This window comes from Rhincodon typus, chromosome 19, assembly GCF_021869965.1.
Source record: "Rhincodon typus isolate 14 chromosome 19, sRhiTyp1.1, whole genome shotgun sequence".
NCBI lineage: Eukaryota > Metazoa > Chordata > Chondrichthyes > Orectolobiformes > Rhincodontidae > Rhincodon > Rhincodon typus.
In genome coordinates, this window is record NC_063350.1 from 23,227,252 (window position 1) to 23,253,176 (window position 25,925).

The 25,925-nt window shown below is 40.2% G+C and overlaps 1 protein-coding gene across 1 annotated transcript in view; it reads left to right on the forward strand.

Annotated features, from left to right (window-relative positions):
- The window catches only part of LOC109914174 (DNA (cytosine-5)-methyltransferase 3B-like), a 124,650-nt gene that overhangs the window by 62,931 nt on the left and 35,794 nt on the right, over positions 1 to 25,925 (forward strand). The window lies entirely within an intron of this gene.

Consider the following 25,925-nt stretch of genomic DNA (forward strand, 5'->3'; position numbering starts at 1 on the left):
TTTATAGACCTGATTCTGACTTCGGTTGTGAATAAATTGTTGGAGGTGATTATAAAAGACAAGATTAATGAGAGGCAAAAATTGGTTAGAGATAGTCAGCATGGTTTTGTGCGAGGAAAATGGTATCTTACAAACGGGATTGAGTTTTTTTGAGGAAGTTACCGAAAAGATTGATAATGGCAGAGCAGTAGATTTTGTTTAGTTGGATTTTAGTAAAGCCTTTGACAAGGTTCCGCATGGTAGACTATTAGTAAAGTTAGGTCACATGGGATTCAGGGTGAGCTTGCCAATTGGATATATAATTGGCTTAACGGCAGGAGACAGAGTAATTGTGGAGGGTTGCTTTTTGGACTGGAGGCCTATGACCTGTGATGTTCCACAGGGATTGGTTCTGGGTCCTCTTTTGTTTGTCGTTTATATAAATGATTTGAATGAGATTATAGAAGGCATGGTTAGTAAGTTTGCAGACAACACAAAAATTGGTGGCATTGTAGACCATGAAGAAGGTTTTCTAAGATTACAAAGGGATCTTGATCAAATGGGTCAATGGGCTGAAAAATGGCAAATGAATTTCATTCTGGATATGTGCGACATATTGCATTTTGGTACAACTGACAAGGGTAGGGCTTATACAATTAATGGTAGGCCCTTGGCTAGTGTTGTGGAACAGAGTGACCTGGGGTGCAGGTACAAAATTCTTTGAAGTTTTCATCACACATAGACAGCATGGTTAAAAAGCCATTTGGCACGCTTGCCTTCATTGCTCAGTCCTTTGATTGTAGGCGTTGAGAAGTCATGTTGATGTTGTACAGGACATTGGTGAGGCCTCTTCTGAAGTACTGTGCCCAGGCCTGGTCATCCAGGTATAGGAAGGATATAAACAAGCTGGAAAGGGTTCAGAAGAGATTTACCAAGATGTTGCTGGGTATGGAAGATTTGAGTTGTAAAGAAAGGCTGAAGACGGGTCCTGACCCGAAATGTCAACTTTCCTACTCCTCTGATGCTGCCTGATCTGCTGTGTTCATCCGTCTCCACACTGTGTTGTCACTGGATAGGCTGGGACTTTCTTCACTGGAGCGTAGGAGGTTGAGAGCTGACCTGATAGAAGTTTATAAAATAATGAGAGGTATAGACAGAGTTAATGGTAGTTGTCTTTTTCTTAGGATGGGGAATTTTTAGACTAGGGAGCACATTTTTAAGGTGAGAGGAGAGAGATTTTAAAAAAGACACTAGGCAAATTTTTTACACTGAGGGTGGTTCGCGTGTAGAATGAACTTCCTGAGGAAGTGGTGGATGTGGGTACAATTACAATGTTTAAAAGACATTTGGATAAATAAATAAATAGGAAAGGTTTGGAGGGAGTTGTGCCAGGAGCAGGCAGGTGGGACTAGTTTAGTTTGGAATTATGTTCTGCATGGACTGGTTGGACCTAAGGGTCTGTTTCCGTGCTGAGTGTATGACTGTTAGGCAGCATCTGTGAAGAGACAAACAGAGTTAATGGACAGAATCTAATGCCCCCTACTTTTGCTGTGACAGGAGGACCATTTGATTGGGCATGGTGTGCAGGTTGGGGACCACTCCAATGCAATCAAGTTTAGAATAAAGGGCAGCTTTCCCACCCAGAGCTTTCCCACCCAGAGGCCTCATCCCACCACCACTCATATTTAACAACCAGCAGGTGGGAAACTTAACTTAAAGGGAGACCACTCAACAAACCTTGCTGAGTACGCTGAAAGCCTTGTGGGACTGGAGTCCTCCTTTTCCTCGTCACTATGTGCACAATCAAGAGACACAGCAATGTAGGGAGGATTTACTGAAATCCAACTCCCTGACCTTGCTTCCAGACAACAACTCCTTCCCCCATTTCTTCCAAGGCCCCACTTCCTGTGAGTTACACTTCCCCTCTCACCTCTATCTGGTGATTGTAGCCGTGATGCTAGGGGCAGGCCTGAGTGTTGTGCCATCATGAACACCACTTTTTGTGGTGGCGCTGATACTGGAGGGCTCAGAGGGGGTGAGATTTTCAATGTATGGGCAGCTTAATTGCATGGGAGGCTCAACATTGGTGCCTGATTTCCTGGTAAATGTGTTGGGTCTCTTGGAAAGAAATGACTTGGGGTCCTTGCTGGTTTTCCAGGCAGTGAACAGGACCTATCCTCGCCAAGAAGGGCCAGATTCCTGGATTCTTCAGTTTCCAGGTCCATTATACCGCCACCACCCACATGCCACCCCAAGCTAACTCCTCAAATTGACTTAAATTTAAGTTTGATACCTTAACCCAATGATTGATTGATTTTTACTGTCATGTGTACCAAAATACAATGAAAAGCTTTGTTTACGAGCGGTATGGGCAGATCTCAGCAAGCAAAGGATGTACAGATCAAAAAGACTTAGAGGCATACAGGTGACATTGCAGGTTACATTATTTGAGGCTAAAACCCATTCAACACTCTGATAAGGGCCAGGAAGAAGCTATTCCTGAACTTGCTGGTGCACGTGTTCAGGCTTCTGTATCTTCTGCCTGACGGAAGAGATTGTAGGAGATCATTACCAAGGTGTGATGGGTCTTTGATGATGTTGGCTGCCTTTCCACAGCAGCGAGCCGTGTAAATAGAGTCCATGGATGGAAGGTTGTCTTCTGTGATGGTCTAAGCTGTGCACAACACCTTCTGTAGTCTCTCATGGTCCTGGGCAGAGCAAGTGCCACACCAGGCTGTTATGCACCTGGACAGTATGCTTTCAATATGCTGTTTAAATTGCTTGGCAAGCTCAGGGATGTGCAGTTTTTTAACTACCAGTTTTGCATGTAAGTTATAACATTCTGATGTAGCATACATTGTCTGCTTCCTTCTATACTTTATATTCTGAGGTGAGGTTTATCAGCAACTCCACCTTTTTGATAACTTCCTCCTGCACTTATTATTTTTTCAGGATTCACTGACTTAATTTTAATATATGAAGTTATCTTACAGATTCTTATCTGTTCTTTTCACCTGCTATGTGAACTCTATTGATGTCAGAGTTATACAGTCATAAAGAGCGGAAACAGACCTTTCGGTCCAACTTGTCCACACAGACCAAGTTTCCCAAACTAAACTAGTCCGCTTGCCTGTGTTTGGCCCGTGTCCCTCTAAACCTTTCCTATTCACGTACCTGTCCAAAATTCTTTTAAATGTTGTAACTGTACCTGCATTTACCACTTCCTCTGGCAGTTTATTCCACATATGAACCACACTCTGTGTGAAAACATTGCCTGTCAGATCCCTTTTAAATCTTTCTCCTCCCACCTTAAAAATATGGTTCCTAGCTTTGAACTCCCCATTCTAGGGAAGTGACCTTTTGCTATTCACTTTATCAATGCCCCTCTTGATTTTATAAACCTCCATAACGTCACCCCTCAACCATCTATGCTCCAGTGAAAAAAGTCTCAGCCTATCCAGCTTCTTCTTATAATTCAAACCCTCCATCCCTGGCAACATCCTGGTAAATCTTTTCTGAACCCTCTCTAATGTTAGCAGGATGACCAGCACTGTACACAGTACCAGAAGTGACCTCACCAGTGTCCTGTACAACCTCAACGTGGTGCCCCAGCTCCTATACTCAATGGTCTGAACAATGAAGACAAGCATACTAAATGCCTTCTTAACCACACTGTCTACCTGTGACATCACTTTAAAAGAACTATGTACCTGAACTCCTAGGTCTCTGTTTGACACCATTACCCAGGGCTCAACCTTGAACCGTGTAAGTCTTGCCCTTGTTCATTCTACAAAATGCAATACCTTGCAATTATTCAAATTGAACTCCATCTGCCACTCCTCAGCCCATTGGCTCAATCGATCAAGATCCCTTTGTAATCTTAGATAACCTTCTTCACTGTTGACTGTACCACCAAACTTACTAACCATGACTCTTAAGGATGCCTTTATTTTCGACGGACTGTAATACGAACTTGCAGAGGTCTGTGTTAAATTTCAGACTTGCATAGTCCCTTATTACAATTTGCATTAATTTCATTCTCCATTCTGAAGAGGAATCATATTGGACTCAGTGTAGACACTGTTTATCTTTCCATTACTGCTGTCAGTCAAGCTGAGTTTTACCAGCACTTAGTATTTAAGATTTCCAGCATCCACAATACTTTCCCTTTATTTGAGATCAAACTCAATGTTTTAGTTAAAATACCATGTTTTGTATGTTTTTATTTTTCTTACCAAAATGGGCATCATTCATTAAACCCATCATCAAGTGCATCCTTACAGTGTTATTTCACTATTTTTGGCTACAATTAATGTTCTTGTATGTGTGCAAATTCATTAAATCTTGCCACAAATCAGTGTCTAAAGTCTCAAATGGCACATTTAATCCTTAACTACTATTACTCATTAATACAAGAGCACATCATTGTTAAACATTACTAAAGGAAGACAAGAAGTCAAAGCTTGAACTGTTGCTTTCATGAGCACTAGGATGTAAGAAACAGAATTAAAAAAAAAAGGGACACCAATTTATACAGCATGAACGCATGAGCATTATCACATCAGTCAAGATTTTAATGCAAACGTGATGGGCTAAACAGCCTATTTCTGCTCCAATGTCTTATAGGAGGAGAGCACTGATTGTTTGAGCCACCATTTCCAAGAAAATGCAATGGGAACTTTTAACTATCGATTCTGATTGAGCATAGTGTTGCCTTGGAAATGCAAGAGAGATTGGCATTCTCCATGACCGTTTTTGTCATGTATGTATGAATTCCTTTTGCTTCCGTCAAATGGGGTCCTCTCTACGTGGCTTCTATATGTAGCTTTTAACAAGCCAGTACATCAGTGCAAACCTGACTGATGATCTTAAATTTATTTCTGGTTAATTCTAAGCACAGTCTGGGATTAATTAATAAATTATTTCGAGTAGTAGAATCACATCAAGTCGTGTATATACAGTTCTGAAGCTTGCAAGCATGGTTGAACACATGACCACTGCAAATTTGCAAAGTGTTGTTTGATCTGGTTCACCAGTTATTGGGAAATATGGCCTACGTACCTGGCATCACACTGGCACTGAAACTCATTGTGTGGTGGGCAAAATGTCTTTTTGGTTTGATGGCAGTATCTTCTTAGTAGAGAAAGCTACATGTACATGGTAGCAGCGTGAGACATCTAGCTTTGCCTGCTAATCAAATTTTTGAGACACCTCACCGTTCCAGGTTAATCTGAGTTGGACTGGCACTGTCGGGGACAAAAGGTGATGGATATACATCCTTTCAAGAGTTGTCACAACAAGCAGGAAGTGATGATCTGGTTAGGGTAGCCAGGGATAGTTTTAATTTGTCCTTCCTCAGCATCAAGTTTACACGGTAAACAGATGGCTTGGGCGCGGTATACAAGGTTGCTATATAAATTGGTGTGCCTTTTTTGAAGCCTGCTTCTTGCATCCTAGTCCTCTATAGTGCAAGATGAAAAGCTTCAATGTCTTGTCTCCTTTTGACACTGTTCATTTTAAGTATCACTAAACAATTATTCAGATATAAGAGATGAGAGCAGAACAGACTATACAGCCTGTCATGCCTGCTCTCCTATTTAATACAATTATGGCTATCTTGGTATTGAATTTAACTTTTCTGTCCACTCTCCAAATCACTTGATCCCCTGACAGACTGAAAATCTGTCTATCCAGCCTTAAATGTGAGAAATCACTATTAGGGGACCCACACACTATTAATTCATTTGGCTTAATAGGAATACACAGTATTTGAAGACAGTACTTTTCAACTAAAAGTACTTTACCATTTGATGAAAAAAGAAATGACTGGTATAAAAACACACATACTTTTGAAAACCCTTTACCTCCAATAGACACCCTACCCAGTGAGTAACTATGTGCAAACTTTGTGGCATTGTAATGCAGAAAGTGCCTGGAGCAGCACCATTGAAAGCATTGTGATACATTTAGTCAGTCAAATGGGTAGAAGAAATGGGAACACAGTCATAGTGAGGGGACAGTATAATTAGTGGGATAAATATGATTCTCTGCAGCTGTGAGCATGCATCCCAAAGGCTGGATTGCCTGCCCAGTGCCAGAACATCCCCTTGGTGCAGAGAGGAACTTGGACTGGGAGGAAGAGAGATCCAGTTGTCATAATTCACGTTAGTACTAAGAACATTGATAGGACTAGAAAGAATGTTCTGCTGAAAGAATTTGAACAGCTAATAGATAAATTAAAAGACAAAATGTCCAAGGAAATAATCTTGGGGTTACTACCTGAGCCATAGGTGGAGGTAGGAAATAAAAAGGAGAAGAATGCACTAGTGGTCACAGAAGCTATATCATAGGACAAAGAATAAATCAGAAGATGGAGGGTATATTAAAAAAAAGACAATACATTAATCACATGTGGTTTTAATTTTGATGTAAATTGGGAAATCGCATTGGCTTATGTAGCAAAGAGGAAGAACTCAAAGTGTTTTTGGTACTCTCTCTGAACAGCAGCCATGATATGGAGGTACCGATGTTGGACTGGGGTGGACGAGTTCAGAAGTACACGACACCAGGTTATAGTCCAACAGGTTTATTTGAAATCACAGGCTTTCATAGCACTGCTCCTTCATCAGGGAAGTTCCTTCAAAAAACCTGTTGGACAAAACCTGATGTTGTATGACTTCTGACCTTCGAACAGTATGTTGGGGATCAAATCAGGAATCAAGGAATTTTGGATCGGGTGATGTTCAATGAGGCAGGTTTATTGAATTATCTGAGTTTTAAAAAAAAAATTGCCGAGAAGAAAAGAAGTGACCATAACATGATAGAATTTAGCATTTAGCAAACATTAGTGGTAAACTTGATATTGGGAAATGAGTTTCTAGTCCTATCAATGTGAGAGGCCAAAGTGAACAGAGGCCCATAAGAGAGTGATACTGGGGAAATAAAAATGGGGAGCCAAGCTGCAAAAGTCGTGATCCAATCAGATGGATCAAAAATATTTGCTTGACTCTCAGCCCCTTGTAAGACACAGGCCTAGGTGTTTAGCATGTTGTGCAATCCCCATCTCCGTGGCTTTGATCGGCAGCACTAAATTCTGCCCACTGTTTCAGGTTAATAACTTCTGATCAGAATTGTTTTCAATTGGATAAATCTTTAGCTGTAATCTACAGACAGAGCCACTTTCCCATTCTCTAAAGTTTGATTACTAAATACTTGAAAGTTACAGGTTTTATGCTAATTCATGATGTACCTCATGTCTTACCTTTTAAAAAAAGTTAGAAACATAGGAACATGTAGGATTGGTAAAGAATCTGTGGTCCATGATTTTCATGCCAAAATCTAATACCAGTTAATGTCTCTCAAGTAATGGCTTGTATCTTTTTTTACATGCTTTTATTAACTCCCACTGTCACTGTGGAGATTGTTCCAAATGGTCACCATTTGCTCCCGAATGATTTAGTTTAGTGCCTCTGTGTCCTCCTCCTCCTGAGCTTTTTCTCTAAGTTCAAGCTTATGGTCAGTAGAATCAAGCTTGAACTTCCAGATCAGACAAGCTTGTACCTTTTAAGACAGTTACATGACATCACAGCGTGTGATGTTCCTGTTCAAAGGTACCCACTTTATCTGCAGCCGCTCGGTGTAATGGAGTCAGTATGTGGTAAACTTGAAATGCCACATGGATGTCATCAGAAAAGCATTTACTGTTTCATGGGTTGAGCTAGGCAAGCATTTCTTGCCCATCCCTATTTGCCCAGAGGGCAGTTAAGAGTCAACCACAAAGCTGTGGGTCTAGAGTCACATGGAAGATAGACCAGGTAAGGAAGGTTTCCTTCCCTAAAAGACATTACTGAATTCAAATGGGTTTTTCCTGACAATTGACAATGGTTTCATGGTCATCATTTGTCTCTTAATTCCTGATTTTTTTTAAATTTATTGAGTTCAAATTCCATCATCTGCCATGGCAGGATTTGAGCCTGAATCCCCAAGCATTACCTGAGTCTCTGGATTAACAGTTCAATGATAATACCACCAGGCCGTGCATCTTCCATCCAATTGTTCTGCCTCATAAGGAATGTACAACGTTCACTATATTTTAGATTTTTGTATGCCAAAATTGACAATGTTGCTAGTGCAAATATCATCCCCTTCTGTGAGATGTACTCAGGAAACTGGCACAGCACGGTGTTGTCCTCACAAGACAAGCCAACTGCCTACAACAGGTCTGCAATCCAATGCATTTGTGTTCTGTCTTAAATATCAATTGGCTCCTTGGGATAGGCACCCAGAACCTTTTACATTATTCATTTGTATAAGATCAAACAGCTTTTACAGGTCTGTGAGTATGTATGGTTTCACATATTATAAGGATTCATGAAGTATCCATTAGCTGCAACGCTAAAGATTCCAGAATGCAATATTCCTAGCATATGTTTTGGTCAGAGCTGAATAAAGCAGATTCAGTAAGCTATGTGAGATAATGACCAGCTGCAACAGCTCGGATAAATCATCGACAGTGGGTGATGCAGTCTGAACAAATCTAACAGGTCCCTGAGCTAGTATGTTTGTTTTGAACATTCAGAGGTGAACTAGGATTCTCTAAGGAATGTAATCTTCAAAAGCAAACAAGTCATAATTCCACAAATTCTATATCAAAATATGCTAGACCGTACAAATATTAGAATAGGTGGGTGCAGAAAAAAAAATTGGTGTATGAATCAATACATTAGCTTGGCATTAATAAAGGTGTCAATCAACTGATCAAGTCAAGTCAGATTTCAACAACCTCAATGATTGAGAATTTTCTTCTCTTTGAGATTCCGTCTGAGCTATGGTGCAATATTATGACTAATATTTTCATGTCCAAGGTCAAGATTACATTCTGGTGACAGACTATTTCACCAAATTCCCTTTTGTGCAACAAATCAGAGCTGCCATAGTGAAATGGTTGTTACATATTCAGTGTTCCTCACCAAATTATGTCAGGCAATGGTCAAAGTAAGCTAATTCCAAGATGCGCAGGAATTGAGATGTTCAACAAAATACCTCTTCTCACTACCCTCAGTTGAACAGTCTGTCAGAATGCACTGTTCGTACTCCAAGATCCACGATCATTAGACATAAAGCCAATTGCGATGATTTTTGAATAGCCGTGCTAAGTCTACATGCTACTTCTACAGGCAGCCTTTGTATTTTGGAGACAGATGCGTACAGTTCTTCCCTACCACACATGGATGATGCATTGTTGGAAAGAAGGGAGAAAATGGTACAAGAGCATGATCAATGAGCATGCAGACAGTACCTCCAACGTGAACCCAGAAAAATCATAAACGTGTTTGAGGTTTTCATACAAACGCATGGGTTCATGGAAAAATACAGTCATTCTGTCCAGCTAAGGCCATATGATGTTGTAATGGGCAATGGTCAAGTCTTGCGAATAAATAGATGAGATATTCAAAATGCTTATCATCAACCACCATCTGTCATCGAACACCACATTATAACTGGGATATGGAAGAAATCATGCCTGGCAACCATCTCACAAAAGGACAAATGATGCTCTTCCATTTGTAACAACACATTATACATCAGAGTGAAGATATACTGCCAAGTTGTGGTATAAAGACGAGATGTGATTGTGTCATGGGTCTACCAAGCTGTTATTTGAATGTGTAGAGACAATCTATCTATATGCATTCTTGTGTATGTTTATTGAAAGAAAGGGAGAAAAGGGAAATGTTGCATTGTGGCCTAGATTCTAGACCAGATAAGCCTGTACCTTTAAGACAGTTACATGACATCATGCCATGTGACAGGTGTAAGGGTACCCAACTCACCTTCAATCACTCTGTTTAATGGAGTCGGTGTAATATAGTGTATTCAGTGAGTCATCTATGTGTATATAATGCACAGTATCATCAATAATGCTGTGTGTAAGTCTGTGATACCATTACACCCATTCTGAGGAAGGGTCACTGGACCCAAAACGTTAACTCTGTTTTCTCCTTCACAGATGCTGCCAGACCTGCTGAGCTTTTCCAGCAACTTTGTTTTTGTTCCTGATTTACAGCATCTGCAGTTCTTTTGGTTTTTATTCTGTGATACTATAGTTGTGTAAATAGTGATGTGTAAAAAGTTAGTGTTGTTAATAAATTTCAAGGCATCTGTTTCAACAAGACCTGATTCTTTCTGGTATTTGTTACACAGATTAACAAAGAAAGCCACGAAATGCATCAGAGGTCATGAAACTGAGGGAGCATTAGTCTTAATATTCTTGCAGACATGAAAGAGAGCTGCTGTTTCTGGCCCCACATAATTAAGCAAATAAAGGATTGATTTTTGTTTTAATTACCACCTGAGCCAAATTGATTAGCATACATGGAGTACCCTCCACCCATTTGTTGCTCAAAACTGTAATTGTGGTCCTCTGTGCAGTAGTCTGATTTGTACTTGAATGGAGTGACTGTCCTTTCCAGTCAATCTCTTCCAAGGAAGCTTGTATAAATGAGTGGTAAGTGAATCACTGCAATTTTTAGGCCATCGTGATTTCATTTACTCTAGTTTAAACTCAGTTTGTGATCATCACAAATGCGTTATTGAGATCCTTTGACTTTTCCCTTAAAAATCTTAATTCAGATCTCTTAAGCTAAATCAGTTGTATATTTCTATACTGTGTCCAAAACCAGGGTACCATAGCTATACAGATGATATCTATAAATATTTTTGTGACTTTGAATCTTTATATATTCAATTAATTTTCCCACTTTTTGTCATGAACATCTCCCATCTGTAGAGAACTTGAGCTGAGAAAAGTGAGCACTTGATTCTTTCTAACCACTCTAAACTAGATCCTTGAGTAAGTTTTGCAGCCTGTGGATCTGGAGGCAAATGTAGCCCTTAAACATCTCTTTGCAGCTGTCCACCTTTCCAGTTGGATCACATTAACATGAATAAAACCTAAGACGTTTAAGTCAAGACAAGTAAAAGCTGAGTTTTTATTATGAGAATAAAAGACAGATCATTACGCAACACTTTATGGTCATTTAACAAAAAAAACCCCATAATTGTTCTTTAAGTTAAAAACCCTAAAACCTAAGGTCTTTTCAAAGTGGACCCGAACAGATCTGTTGACATGCTGAGTTTGGCCCCTTTGGGAAAACCTTGGCTTGGCCTGAAAAGACCTAAAAATGAAGTTTATTTTCAAAGGTCCAAATTCGGTTGTATACGAGTCTGTTCGGGTTGTTTGGATAAAAACTTCATTTTTAGGTCCATTCAGGCCAAGCAACAATTTTTTCCCCTGCAAAGGGCGTGAACTGACCAGAGCTACTGGCATATTAATCACGTAACTGAATTACCAAATCCTACATCAATTTCTGCATCATTTCTGTTATAAATTACCAACTACACAATTATAATGGAAGTGGCCTTTACAACTGGTCATGCTGTAGTTCTGAGTCTCTCAGTATATTGAGGTTTCAATGTAAAAAGTTTTTCAAAGCCACCCACTGGTGATGTTTCTGAAAACTGAAAATATTACTGGGATGCATCTGTTTTTCGAATAAAGGATATTTTCGGTTTTTGGACAATGAAGAAATTTCTTATTTCCATGCATTTTATGTTAAAGTATCTGGTGGAGATTACTTTGTTGATAAAATTGTAGCAGAAAATGTAAAAAATAATCACAATAAATGGAGTTAGTTCTGCATTAATTATACTTCTCTGTTGGTGCATAAATTCAATACATGTACTTTATTTATTATATATACAACCTGGAAATGTGGTATATAAAGTTTTGGCAAAGATCTGTAGCTCGGGTTGTGGGTGAGGTTGTTGACTTGCTCACCGAGCTGACTTGTTTTCGTTCAAATGTTTCGTCACCATGCTAGGTGACATCATCAGTGGAGCCGCTGATGAAGCGATGTCATTCTACTCCGCTTGGAATTTATACTGTCTGGTTAGTTATGGTGAAGAGTGTCATTTCCGGTTTGATCTTGTATGGGTTTATATATGGGGTCCAATTCTATAAGTTTGTTGATTGCATTACGGGTGGAGAAGCATGCCTCTGGAAATTCCCATGCATGACTATATTTGGCTTGGGCTACTATGGTTACTTTGTCCAAGTTAAACTGATAGCCTTCATTGTCTGAGTGTACAGATATTCAGGAAAGTTTGTTCTGTCGTTTTGCTGCTAGCTGATGTTCATGTATTCCGATGGCTAGTTTCCTTCCTGCCTGTCCGATGTAATGTTTGTGGCAGTTGTTGCATCATATTTTGTAAACCACGTTGGTTCTGCATGTTGTGGGAATTGGGTCTTTAATCCTTGAGTGTTTGTCGGAGAGTGGCTGTGGGCTTGTGGGTTACCATGATTCCGAATGGTCTTAGGAGTCTTGTTGTCAGTTCCAATATGTTCTTGATGTAGGGCAGTGTGGCCAGTGTGTTAGGGCATACTGTGTCCTCCTGTTGTTGTTTGTTTAGTAGGCATCTGTGGATGAAGTTGCAGGGATATCCATTTTGTGTAGGTGCTCTTCCTCTTTCTTGTGTAGTTCCAGAGTGTTGTAGTGTGCCCTGGCCCATTTAAATAGTGTCCTAACGCAGCTTTGTTTGTGGACATTGGGGTGGTTGCTGTAGAAGTTGAGGATTTGATCAGTGTGGATTGCTTTTCTGTATACTGAGGTTTGGAACTCCCCTTTGGCCATACGCTCAATTTTAACATCCAGAAACGGAAGTTGATTGTTGTTTTCTTCTTCCCTTGTCAATATAATCCCTGCGAACACGCTGTTGATGAGGTGGTGGGTCTCTTCCAATTTGTTGTGTTTAATAATGACAAGTGTTTCGTCTACGTACATGTGGTAATTTGCCAAATACTTTGTTAAGAAGTGATAAATATTCCTTTGTGGCTCCGAATAGTTTTTACTTAGAATAAGGTTTCCAACACTTATCTTCAAAATGCACAAGAATGACTTCATGATTAATCACTCATTTCCCTCTGTGGGGAAGTACTTTGCTGCCACCTGGCATCTCCTAGATTACATAACTGAGATCATGAACTCCGTATTATGGAGTCTTTAGAATGTAATGCAATCGCATTGCAAGATGCCTTGTATTGATTCTGTGTTTTATCACAATGTTGAATTTAAACACGATTTCAAATTGTAATTAATGACCGTCTTCTTGATCACGGCTGTTGCCTTTACTCATTACAAGAAATAATATCTGGACTCTGAGCTTTCTGAAGATTGATACACAGTACATGGCAGTTCAGTGGTTATCGCTGCTGCCTAACAACGCCAGGGGACCCAGGTTCAATTCCAGCCTCGGGTGACTGTGTGGAGTTTGCATATTCTCTCCATATCTGAGTGGGTTTCCTCCCACAGTCCAAAGATGTGCGATTTAGGTGGCTTGGCCATGTTAAATTGCCCATAGTGTCAAGGGATGCATAGGCTAGGTGGGTTAGCCATGGTAAATGCAGGGTTACAGGGATAAGGTGGGGGTGTGGTATGCTCTTTGGAGGGTTGGTGCAGACTTGATGAACTAAGTGGCCTCTGTCTGCACTGTAGGGATTCTATGATTCTAGTGCAAACATTTAGCAGGCATTTTAGTCAGACGTTATCCCAGATTAAATTGGTACAGTGGCTCAGTGGTTAGCACTGCTGCCTCAGCGCCAGGGACCCAAGTTCGATTCTACCTTCGGGCAACTGTCTGTGTGGGGTTTGCACATTCTTCTTGTGTCTGCCTGGGTTACCGCCAGGTACTCCTGTTTCTTCCCACAGTTCAAAGATGTGTAGCCCAGTTGGATTGGCCATGCTAAATTGCCTATGATATCTAGGGAAATGTGACTAGGTGGGTTAGCCGTAGGAAATACAGGGTGACAGGGATAGGATAGGGTGGGGGTGGGTCTGGTTGAATTGCTCTTCAGAGGGTCGATGTGGACTCGGTGGGCCGAATGGCCTGTTTCCACACTGTAGATGTCATCTTTGCAACATTAAGTGTTCCTATCTGAATATGTCTTGAAATTTCTTTCATTGGCTTTGGAAAAGACCGATGACTGAAAGCAATTCCCATTGGGGTTTAAAACCTACATGTCCCTCACATACTGTAGTCAGCTGCTGAATTTCATTACCTTTTTACCGCATGATCCTTTAGTGAGAATTTCCTATAGACAGAAAACAAACATCAAATTAAATTCAAAATCAAGCTTACAGGGTAAAGGTGCATTTTTTTTTGTCTCTGTTTTGCTGAGTGTTCTCATTTTGTGATAAATCAGAATGTTGTCTCAAGCAGTGTTGTATTAAAATTTCCCTGACGTGACAACTAAGACATTCTTTATGTGCAGGGCTTTGTGTGAGAATTCCCCCTTATCTTCGTACAGGCTGCTGCTTAATGCAGGTGTTATAAATCATGGCCTTGTTCTACCATTTGAGAGCACTGCTGTAATCGAGTTTGAAGTACTGAATGCTATTTGGATTAGAATGCTAGTTCAGTTTGCAGTGCTAGGATTGGATGAGAGCAGAGCTGACTGATTAGCTTTTTTAGAATGCATATTTCATTGTTTGATGAGAGGCTGTGTCATTGTCCGTTTGCACTGATAGCCTGAGAATAATTCGTAATATATTTGATAGCAAGAGTTAGAACAATACTAGCTCTAGTCTCACAAGAGAAGGTGCAGTTGTTACTTCTCAAGAGATGTATAATAAACTGTACACACATTTGTTTTTTCAGATTAATATGTATTTTTAAAGCTAAAGTTTGAAGTGCTTTCCTATTGTTACTTTGTTTGTATTTGTTGAACCATGAATGACCACTCACACAGGGCATATCCAAATCAACTGATTTTAAGCTAACATCATTGAGTTTCTTGGTTTATTTTCAATCAAGAGAATAACAGAGGCTTGAGCAGTTCACAGCAAGAATAACAGAAGATAAGAAGCATTGTAGAAGGACTAAAATCTCACAGAGATATCACACTCAAAATAGCAGACAACACCAAATCATAGAGAGAGAGAGAGAGGCTGTGGAAGTGTAACAGAAGGAATAACAAGCTAATGGAAATATCCCAGAATTAATAAAAGAGGCAATGGAAGTATTCTCGAGGATAAAGCATAGGCTGCATGACTGTCACAAACAGAATAATGCAGACTTTGGACATACTTAACAGGCTCTGAGGTTATCACAGAGATTGAGGGAGATTTTGGGAGTGCAACAGTAACTAAAATAGGCTACATTAGGATTGCAGTTGAATTAAAAGAGGCCATGAAGAAAAATTGCCAAATTGGCAGAGGCTATAAAAGTACCACAGAAGAGAATGAGAGGCTATGAGACTCTCAGACAGTATACGAAACGCTGCAACTATGGCCTGAATTTTATGTCCGGGATGGCAGATGGGGGTGGGGTGTAAAATTGGGCATGGAATGTTCCACTTATCTTAAAAGGCCAATTAATGAATACTTAAAGGTTTCATCCCACTACTGCTGAATTCCTTTCCCCCTTGTGGCCGGGCCAGGCTGGGGGTGTACCTCTTGACCTCCTGTTTGCTCTAAGGGACACCCCAACGTTTCCAACACAATCTCTCCCGGCCCTCCAACCCCACATTTCTCCTAATTGTATTTCTGTTTCACTTCTAGTTTGCTTATCCTTTTTAAACTGTATTTTGTTGATTTTTGCCTTCTATTTCTGATTTCCAACTCCTATTAGTAGCATTTCTGTCAATGATTCATGATCTGTCTCAAGGGACGCATTCGCTCCCAGATCCACTATGTACAGAATCACAGAAATGTTATGATGCAGAAAGATGCATTCTACCCATCACACATGCATCTGTTTAAGCTTACACTGCATTTCTTGCTGTCCATCTTTGTACTTGGTGTTCCTAATCCATGGACCAATCTCCTGCCCCATCCTGTATATTCATCTTGCTTTTATATTTTCCAGGGCCTTCCGTGCTGTACTTAAAATAGTTGTGTTTACCCATTGACTAGCCCCTTCTAGTAAATATTTGACTTCTGCACCCACTTTTGGCAGTATTCCTTTGAGACCAGTAGCCTCATTATTGATCATCAGAACTGATCTGCCCATTCTCGGACTGAAATAACTACACAGAGGCCAGTTTCCCATCAATAAATCACCTTTTATTTACTTGTGCACAGTAGACTGACTGTGACCAGCCAGCTCAGAGTGAGTTGCATGCGCTGAGGAGATTCTAATCTCCTGGTTATTCTTTTTATTAATTCACATTTACAAAATAAGATCAAAGAAAACATTGAATAAATAGTTTACAATTCGTTGTATGGAGAAAATCAAACCTTGCGCATTTGACAGTCCCACTTATTGCACTGTTTCCAAAAGAAAACTTGTTTCAGTTCGTTTTCTCCAAAAGTAAAAATGCATTGTAGTGCATTCAAGCGAAGCCTGAGGTTTGAAGCTCAGTTCACATAATGTCACACAGAAGCTGTCGGTCTACACGCCCAGCTGTCGGTACACACATGAAAGCTCAGTCTGGGACCTACACACTAAAATAATGGCACACAGGCTGGGTTCCTTCACCAAGTCACCTTTCATTTTACTAGTCCACAGTATACTGGCTGTGGCTAGCTAGCTCAGAGTCAGTCGCCTGCACTGAGGAGATTCTAATTTCCTGGCTATTGTTTTATTTTCTTTTAGTCAGTAAAAACATAAAGTGCAAATGATTTTATTTGACATTTCCACCACCAGGGAAAACACCCACGTGGTCAGTGAACCAGTAATAAGGAAAGCTTGGAACAAGCAACGCTTATCTCCTAGTTATATTGGTCAGCCAGGGCTTTCCTGATTGGGATTGTTAACCTGGGCCAGTCAATGACCTCATAGTCAACAAGGTCAACCTGGTTCCAATCACTACACAGACAAACTGTCATTTGTGGTGGTTTGATTCTTATAGTATTGCTGTGTTTCTTTCAATGGTTCATGATCTGTCTCAGGGGCACATTTGCTCCCAGACCTACTGTTTACAGAATCAGAGTTTCACCAGACTTTCATCCTCTTGATAAAAGATTAATTTTATGAGGTTTCCTATTACTTGCTGCTCCTGAATACCAAACTTTCACAATTCATGCACAAGGACATCCAGATCCATCTGCGTCTCAGAGCTCTGCAATCTCCAACCATTTAGAATATATGCTTTTCTATTTTTCTTGCCAAATGGATAATTTCACATTTTTCCACATTACAGCTCATTTGCTACATCTTTGCCCATACATTTTAAACTATCAATATCTTCTTGTAACCTCCTTCTGTCCTTTTCACCTTAACTTTCCTGCTTATCTTTGTGTTGTCAGCAAATTTGGCAAACATACCTTCCATCCCTTCATCTAAGTCAGTTATGTAAGTTTTACACAGTTGAAGTTTCAGCACCAACCCAAATGACGTGCCACTCATGACACCATACTAAACTGAAAAAAAAACCCATACATATCTACTGTCTTCTTCCTGCTAAACAGTTAACTTCTGTCCATGCCAATATGCTACCCTGTACAGCATGTGATTTTACTTTCCTCAATGACTTTTGATGTGGCACCTTGTCAAAAGCCTTCCAGAAATGTAAGTACAGGATGTCCACTGGTTCCTTTTTATCCGCAGCATATTTTAACTTGTAAAAGAGCTCCAATATACTGGTCAAATGTTGATTCTGCCTGATATCTTAAATTTCTCGAAGTGTCCTGCTACAACCTCTTTAATAAACTTGCAACATTTTCCGTGTGATAGATGCTACACGAACTCTTCTGTAGTTTTCTGCATTCTGTCTTCCTTTTTGATTAAAGCAGCTACATTCATGATCTTCCAATCTGATGGTATGTCACCTGCACCAAGAGAGCTTTGGACAATTAAAATGCATCAACTGCTTCACTAGTTACTACTTTTAAATTTTTAGTATGATATCCATCAGCACTTGGACATTTGTCAGGCTACAGATCCAGTAATTTATTCAGTACTACTTCTCTGGTGATTGTGATTTTCCTGAGTTCGTCTCCTGTCCCTTCCATTTCATGATTTATCACTGCTTCTGGTATATTTCTTATATCCTGTATCATGAAGACAGTTACAAATTACCTGTTAAAGCCACCTGCCATGTTTTAATTTCTATTATTGATTCTCCAGTCTATAAGACCAAGGCTCACTTTGTTAATGCTTTTCTACTTTATTGAAAGAAATTCTTACTATCTGTTTTATATTTCTGGATGGCTTTCTCATACACTCTAATTTTCCCTTCTTTTTGTCAGTTTTTGCCTTTTTTTATATTCTGATCAATCTTCTGACCTGCCACCACTCTTTGCACAACTACATATGTTTTCTTTGTTTCATACTATCTTTGACATTTCTAGTTAGCCACATATGGTGGGTCCATCCATTAGAACTTTTCTTTATTATTGAAATGCATCTGTTTTCTGTATTTTGAAATAGATGCCCAAATGTCTGCCATTGCATTTCTTTTGACCTAGTTTGCCAATTCTCTTCAGTCAGCTCCGCCTTCATGCCCTTGATTCAATTTTAGAAATAGACTCAGACTCACTTCTCTCTCCCTGAAACTGAAAATAACAATCAATCAAATTATGGTCACTGCTGTTTAGGGGCACTTTCAGTATGAGGTCATCAATTTACCCTGCCTTATTACATGATACCAGGTCTAGTATAGCCTCTTATCTGGTTGACACCAGTATGTGCTGTTCTAAGAAATTATCCTGAAATCATTCATTGAACATCTCATTCAGGTTATTTTTGCCAATTTCACCTTTTCCAGTCAATATGTTAATTAAAGTCTCCTATTATTATTGTCGTGCCTTTCTGACAAGCTCTTCGTATTTCTTCCTTTTGTGCAGTACCCTATTGTGTGGCTACCGTTAGGTAGCTTGTACACCAATCCCATAAGTGACTCCTTGCCTTTAGCATGTCTCATTTCTAACCAAACTGTTTCTACATCTTGGTTTCTTGAACTTGGGTCATTCCTGTCTATTGTGCTAATATCATCATTTACTAACAGAACTACCACTCCACCTTTTTTCTGATGTCCTGTGATTCTTAAATGTCCTTCAAGATTCATCCTGCAGCCATGTCTTTGTAGTGGCTACTAGATTGTACTTATTCATTTCTATTTGTACTGTAAGTTCATCCACTTCATTTTGAATGCTATGTGCATTCAAATACGGAGCCTTCATTTTTATCATTTTATCTTCTTTGTGAACTCTAGATTTATCTGTTGATTGACTCTTAGATTCATATTTTCTAACCCTTCCTGCTGCAGTCTGTTTATAATTTCTTGTATTGATTTCTTTATCTTTGGTCTTGACTGTATTCATTGACAATACCACATCTTCTCAAATTGGAATGGTTGTGCCCTCTATATTTGATTTAAAGTCCTGTGTACTTCCCTAGTTCAGGGTTGGTAAGAATACCAGCCCAAGCATGGTGAAGGGGGGGGTCTGTGTGACTGTGGAGGTCCTACTGTCCCCTGTACTGGTGCCAGTGCCCCATGAAGCTGAATCTACCTCTTCCATACCAGTCTTCAGCCCACTTTTCACATCTTAATTTGATTTGCCCTATTCCAATCTACACATGTTTTACATAATAATACATAAATTATGACCATAATTTGTTTCTTAATTTGACACCTCAGCCCTCATACTAACTGTGAAGAAATTCCTTCTTTGTCTTGCCTGGGCCATTGGTACCTATATGGACCTTGGCAACGGGCTCTCCTTCTCCCATTCCAGGTTCCTGTTCAGTCCTAAGCAGATGGCCTGAACCTTGGCACTGGCCAAGCAACACAGCCGTTCTTTGCTGCAGAGAATGTCAATCCATTTCACTGCATTGTCCCCTACTACCACTGCATGCCTTCTTATTTCCCTCTCCTGTAGCATGGAGTCATAGTCAGTTAGGTTATGTTTGCTGCAGACTGCATTCTCAGCTAGACATGTTAAAATAACCTCAACCCTGATAGACAGTTGCAAAGACTCAAGCTCCTGCATTTTGGGTTCCCTCGTCAGTTGCACTCTCCTGTCCTTCAATACTGACCAAATTAGATGATCCAACCCTAAGATATATGACTGCCTCCGGGTACAAAGAACCCAGTTAAGTATTCTCCCCTCTAGTGCATCGCAGTGTCTGCTGTTCAGTCTCCAGCTCAAAAAGATTGAGCCAAAGCTGCTTGAACTTCAAACACTTGTCATGGACGTGTTTATTCTCATCCAAACTTGTATCTAGGAACTCCCATAAGCTGCAACTGTGACACTTCACCTGTGACATATTACCATCTTCAGTGTGATTTAAGGAACTGCTTAATTATGTATTCAACTTTATAGTTAGTTATATTTTTATATATCTATTAACCTTACCACCAGTTCCTGTACTATTTTGAACCTTAAGAACAAAATAAACTTGAATCAGTTAGCATGCACTTAAAATTAACTAGCTTCTTGCCCTGTAGCAGAATGAGAAACAAATTCCTGGAGGCTGATAAAATTAAAGCAAAAGTCATCCCTCCCTGAATCACATTCTGGCATTCCATTGTAAGTCATACTCAAGTGCTTAGTCACTCTAATTTGATGAGTTTTATATGCTTCTAACACAAGAGAACTATTTGCCTCATTTGATGTGGAGCCACTGTCCACCAGCTCTTAATTAAGCTGCTCTTTCACTGGAAAGATTGAAAGAAGTCCTGCTTTAATCTAGCAACTACAAAGTATAAACTGTAGTTTGGCTATTTTAGTGCCAACTATAAGCTAAATTAGATTTGTATAAAATAAAAATTTAGATTTTTTTTACCCAAAAACTGCAGACTTTCAGTCATAGGTCATGCGGAGCTTGTTAGATGTATTTTTAGGTAAATTAAATCAACCCATTCAGAGATGTTATCAGGTACCTCTGAAGCAGGTGGGGCTTGAACTCTGGTCTCCTGGATGGTTTTTCCTTGAATTCACTCATGGGATGTGGGCGTTGCAGGCTAGCCTCTCCCTAGTTGCCCTTGAGAAAGTGGTGGTGAGCTGCATTCTTAAACCACTGCAGTCCAGATACTGTAGATTGATCCACATGCCCTTAGGAAGGGAATTCCAGGATTTTGGTCCAGCTACATTGAAGGAACAGTGATATATTTCCATGTCAGGATGGTGAGTGGCTTAGAGGGGAACTTTGCAGGCGGTGGTGTTCCGAAGTATCTGCTGCCGTTGTCCTTCTAGATGGAAGTAGTTGTGTGTGAAAGCAGCTGTCGAGGGATCTTTAGTGAATTTCTGCAGTGCATCTTGTAGAAAGTACACACTGCTACCACTAAGCTTGGTGGTAGAAGGAGTGGATGCTTGTGGATGCAGTTCCAATCAAGTGGGCTGCTTTGCTCTGGATGATGCAAAATGTTGTTGGAACTACATTCACCCTGGCAACTATTGAGTATTCTGTCACACTCCTAAATTGTGCCTTGTAGATGGTGAACAGGCTTTGGGGAGTCAAGAGTTGAGTTAATTGCTGCAATATTCCTAACCTATGACCTGCTCTTACAGCCGCTGTATTTATGTGGTGAGTCCAATTGAATTTCTGATCATTGGTAATATCTATGCTGTTGATTGTGGGAGAATCAGTGATGGTAACATCATTGAATGTAAAGGGGCAGTGGTTAGATTGTCTCTTATTGGAGATGGTCATTGTCTGGCTTTTGTGTGGCTCAAATGTTACTTGCCGCTTGTCAAGTATCATCCAGATCTTCTTGCATTTGAACATGGATTGCTTCAGTATCTGAAGAAATGTGAATGGCACTGGACATTGTGAAATCATGAGTGAGCATCCCCACTTCTGATCTTTATGATGGAGGGAAGATCATTGATGAAGCAGCTGAAGGTAATTGGGCCTAGGAACTACCTTGAGGAACTAGGTGGCCCTCTTGTGGCACAGTGGTAGTGTTTATACCCCTGGTCCCACCTGCTCCAGAGGTGTGTAATAACTCTGTGAACAGGTTGATTAGAAAAATAGGTTAAAAAAAAACAAAAACCCTGAGGAGCTCTGCAGAGATGTCCTGGAGCTGAGGTGACTGATGTCCAACAAACACACCCATCTTCATATGTGTCAGGTATGACTCAACCACCGGAGAGTTTGCCCCCGATATCCATTGATTCTAGTTTTGCTTAGGGCTTCTTGATACTGCAATTGGTCGAATGCAGCCCTGATGTCAAGGGCTGCCACTCTCAGCTCACTTCTGGAATTCAGCTCTTTTGTCCATGTTTGAACTGAGGCTGTAATGTGGTCAGGGGCTGAGTGGCCCTGGCGGAACTCAAACTGGGCGTCACTGAGCAGGTTATTGCAGAGCAGGTGCTGCTTGATAGCACTGTTGATGACACCTTCCATCACTTTACTGATGATCGAGATTAGACTGATGGGGCCATAATTGGCTGGATTGGATTTTTGTGTACAGGACATACTTGGGCAATTTTCCACATTGTTGGATAGATGCCACTGTTATAATTTTACTAGAAGAGTATGACTAGGTGAGTGGCAATTTCTGGAGCATACGTCTTCAGTATTAATGCCAGAATGTTGTTAGAGCCTGTAGCCTTTGCAGTATCCATGGTGGCGTGAATCAAATTGGCTAAAGACTGGTATCTGTAATGAGAACCACTGGAGCAGGCCAAAATGGATTATCAACTTGGCACTTCAACCAGAAGTTTGCTGTGATTGCTTTAGTGTTATCTTTTGCACTGATGTATTGGGCTCTTCTATCATTGAGGATGTGGAGTTGCTCATCCAGGAAATTGTTTAATTGTCCATCACCATTCACGACTGGATGTAACAGGACTGCAGATCTCAGATTTGATCTGTTGATGGTGGGCTCAGTTAGCTGTGTCTATCATTTGCTGCTTATGTGGTTTGGCATGCCAGTAGTCCTGTTGTGTAACTTCAACAGGTTGACACCTCATTTTTAGGTATGCCTGATGCTGCTCCTTGCATGCCCTCCTGCACTTTCCATTGAAGTAGGGTTGATCCCCTGGCTTGATGGTAGTGGTTGAATGGGGATACGCTGGGCCATGAGTTTGCACATTGTGCTGGAGTGCAATTATGCAGCTGTTGATTGCCCACAGTGCCTCGTGGATTCTCAGTCTTGAGTTGCTAGATCAGTTTCAAGTCTGTCTCATTTAGCACAGTGATAGTGTCACCTTACACATTGGGGGGTATTCTCAATGTGAAGACAGGATGCGGTCTCCACAAGGATTGTGTAGCAGTCAGTCTTATCGATGCTGACATGGAGAAATGCGTCTGCGGCTGGCAAATTGGTATGGATGAGATCAAGTATGTTTTTCACTATGATGGTTCCCTCACCATCTGCCGCAGACCCAGTTGAAAAGTTATCTCCTTTAGGACCCGACCAGCTTTATCAGCAGTGTTGAAATTCCCCCACCCAGAGTAGATATTGTTCTCTTGCTATCCTCAATGCTTCCTCCAAGTGTTGCTGAACATGGAGGAATGCTGATACATCAGCAGAGGGAGCTATGTGGTAATCAGCAGGAAGTTTTCTTGCCCATTTTAACTGGAAGTCATAAGACTTCATTCTGTATTCCACTTTTCTGTCACCTCTGCTGTTTTTGTTCTGCCGGTGGGACAGGTCATAGTCAGGGATGCTGATGGTGGCGTCTGGGACATTGGCTGTGAGGTATGATTCTCTGACTATGACTATGTCAGGCTGTTGCTTGATTAGCCAATGAGACAGCTCTCCCAATTTGACACTAACCCCCAGATGCTAGTAAGCGGAACTTTATATAGTCAACAGGGCTATTCATGCCTTTGTCTTTTCTGGTGCCTAGGTTGATGCCAAATAGTCTGCCAATTTCATTTCTATGTTGAGACTTCAAACCAATTGATACAACTGAGTGGCTTGCCAAGCCATTTCAGAGGGCAGTTGAGGATCAACCACATTGCTATGGGCCAGGACTCAAATGTAGGCCAGAACAAGTGAGAATGGCAGATTTCCTTCTCTGAAGGACATCAATGGATTCCTAATTCCAGATTTCTTTTAATTGAATTTGGATTCCACCATCTTACTGTGGTGGGATTCAAACTGAGTCAGTTCCCAGAGCATTAGCTGAGTTTCTGGTTTAATCTTTGTGCAGTGTGTTCTTTGAAGTTCTGCTAAGGGAGAGTTCTAGAGTTGCTCTCTTATACATTTTTTCTGTCCTTCAGGTCTAGGGGTGACACATTGATAATCTTGAGGATTTTTTCATCCAAAATATTGCAAGTCTGCAGCTTGCCTTCATTTCAGAAATAGCTTCCCGGTTCCTTGTTATGTTTGGCATTGACTGTCTGAAGACATAGTTTTCCTGTGATTAACTCCTCAAATTCTTCTATAGGGCAATCAGTTCTCCCCATGGTATAAAGCAGCGGGTTATCAAGCAGATGTCAAAACAGTCTTATTCATGTAGCTTTGATTCCTACTTCCCCTAGTCATTGCTAGTTGCTTTCGATTCCTACATAAGTTTGTCCTCGTCCCTTAATTGTTTATTCCAAACAGAGTTATTGCTGATCCCTTTGTGTGTAATAGTTTGTCTTTATTGAATCTTTCAATCTATGAACAGTTATTAAAGTTTTGAAGTTTACACTATCACAGAGCATTGATTTTCAGCTTATTCTTAATTAAGCTGCTCTTGCACTGAAACCATTGAAATAAATCTGCTTTAGGGCTGGCTACTGCTTAACTTAAAATTTCAGTTTAATGCTAACTACAAGCTACAAACTAAATTAGGTTTGTGTAAAATAAAAATTAGACTTTCTTATCACCGTTTGCATACTCCGGCTGCCACAGTGTTAAGTGTTTGATCTTCCTTCACAGAAAGTTTTTTTTAAAATCAACAACTTTTTGATGTTTTTCTGTTAAATGTAAAGAATAATAACTTGCAAAGTCATTCAAGTACTTGAGGGATGGCCTGGTATAGATGTAGAAAGCAAATAAAAACTGTGATGAAAACCGAAAAAGCTGTGGATGCTGTATAATCAGAAATAAAAACAGAAATTGCTGGAAAAGCTCAGCAAGTCTGGCAACATCTGCGAAGAGAAATCAGAGTTAACGTTTCGGGTCCAGTAACCCTTCCTCAGAACTTCCTCCCGTTCTGAGGAAGGGTCACCAGACCCGAAACGTTATCTCCGATTTCTCTTCACAAATGTTGCCAGACTTGCTGAGCTTTTCCAGCAATTTCTGTTTCTGTAAAAAATTTTGATATATCCATATCAAACACCTTCTCCTCAATAGTCAAAATGAAAGGTAGGCCTTCGTCCTTTCTGGAAAATCAAAAAGAAATTTATGGTCAGAATAAGTGACTAGTTTTAATAGTGTGATGTGTGGTGTGTTGCTTTTCGGCGGCTGATCACATTGAGTCCTTCCAGTTTTCCAGAAAAGAAACTTAGTTACTGAATGCATTTTTGTTTTCAACAAAAAGAACAAATTTCAACAAAAACATTTTTTGCAGAAATATTATAGTTAAATATATTACTTTGAATGAGGAGTGGGTTCCCAAAATGTTAATGTACCAATGTTGCTTAGCAGTTGTATTAGTCAGATTCCTAACAAATTGATGTGACACTCTTACCCGATGAGCTCTCTCGTGGAAAATAATGAGATTGTCGCAGGTCAACAAATCCTACTCTAGGAAGTTTTCAAAGCAGAAAGTCTTGTATTCATTATGAAACAAGAAAATATTATTTCTACCATTCAGTTTTAATTATGGCTTGATTGTATCACCCTAATTTTTTTAGGATCGTTCATGCTGTGCAGGTGCTAGTCTAAAACTGGCATTTAAATTTTTAGATAAAAACTGAAAGAAGAGCAAATGCTGTAAGTCAGAAACAAAAACAGAATTTGCTGGAAAAGTTAAGCTGGCCTGGAAGCATTTGTGAAGAAAAAAACCAGAGTTAATGTTTCGGGTCTGATGACCCTTCCTTGGAACTGAGTTCTGAGC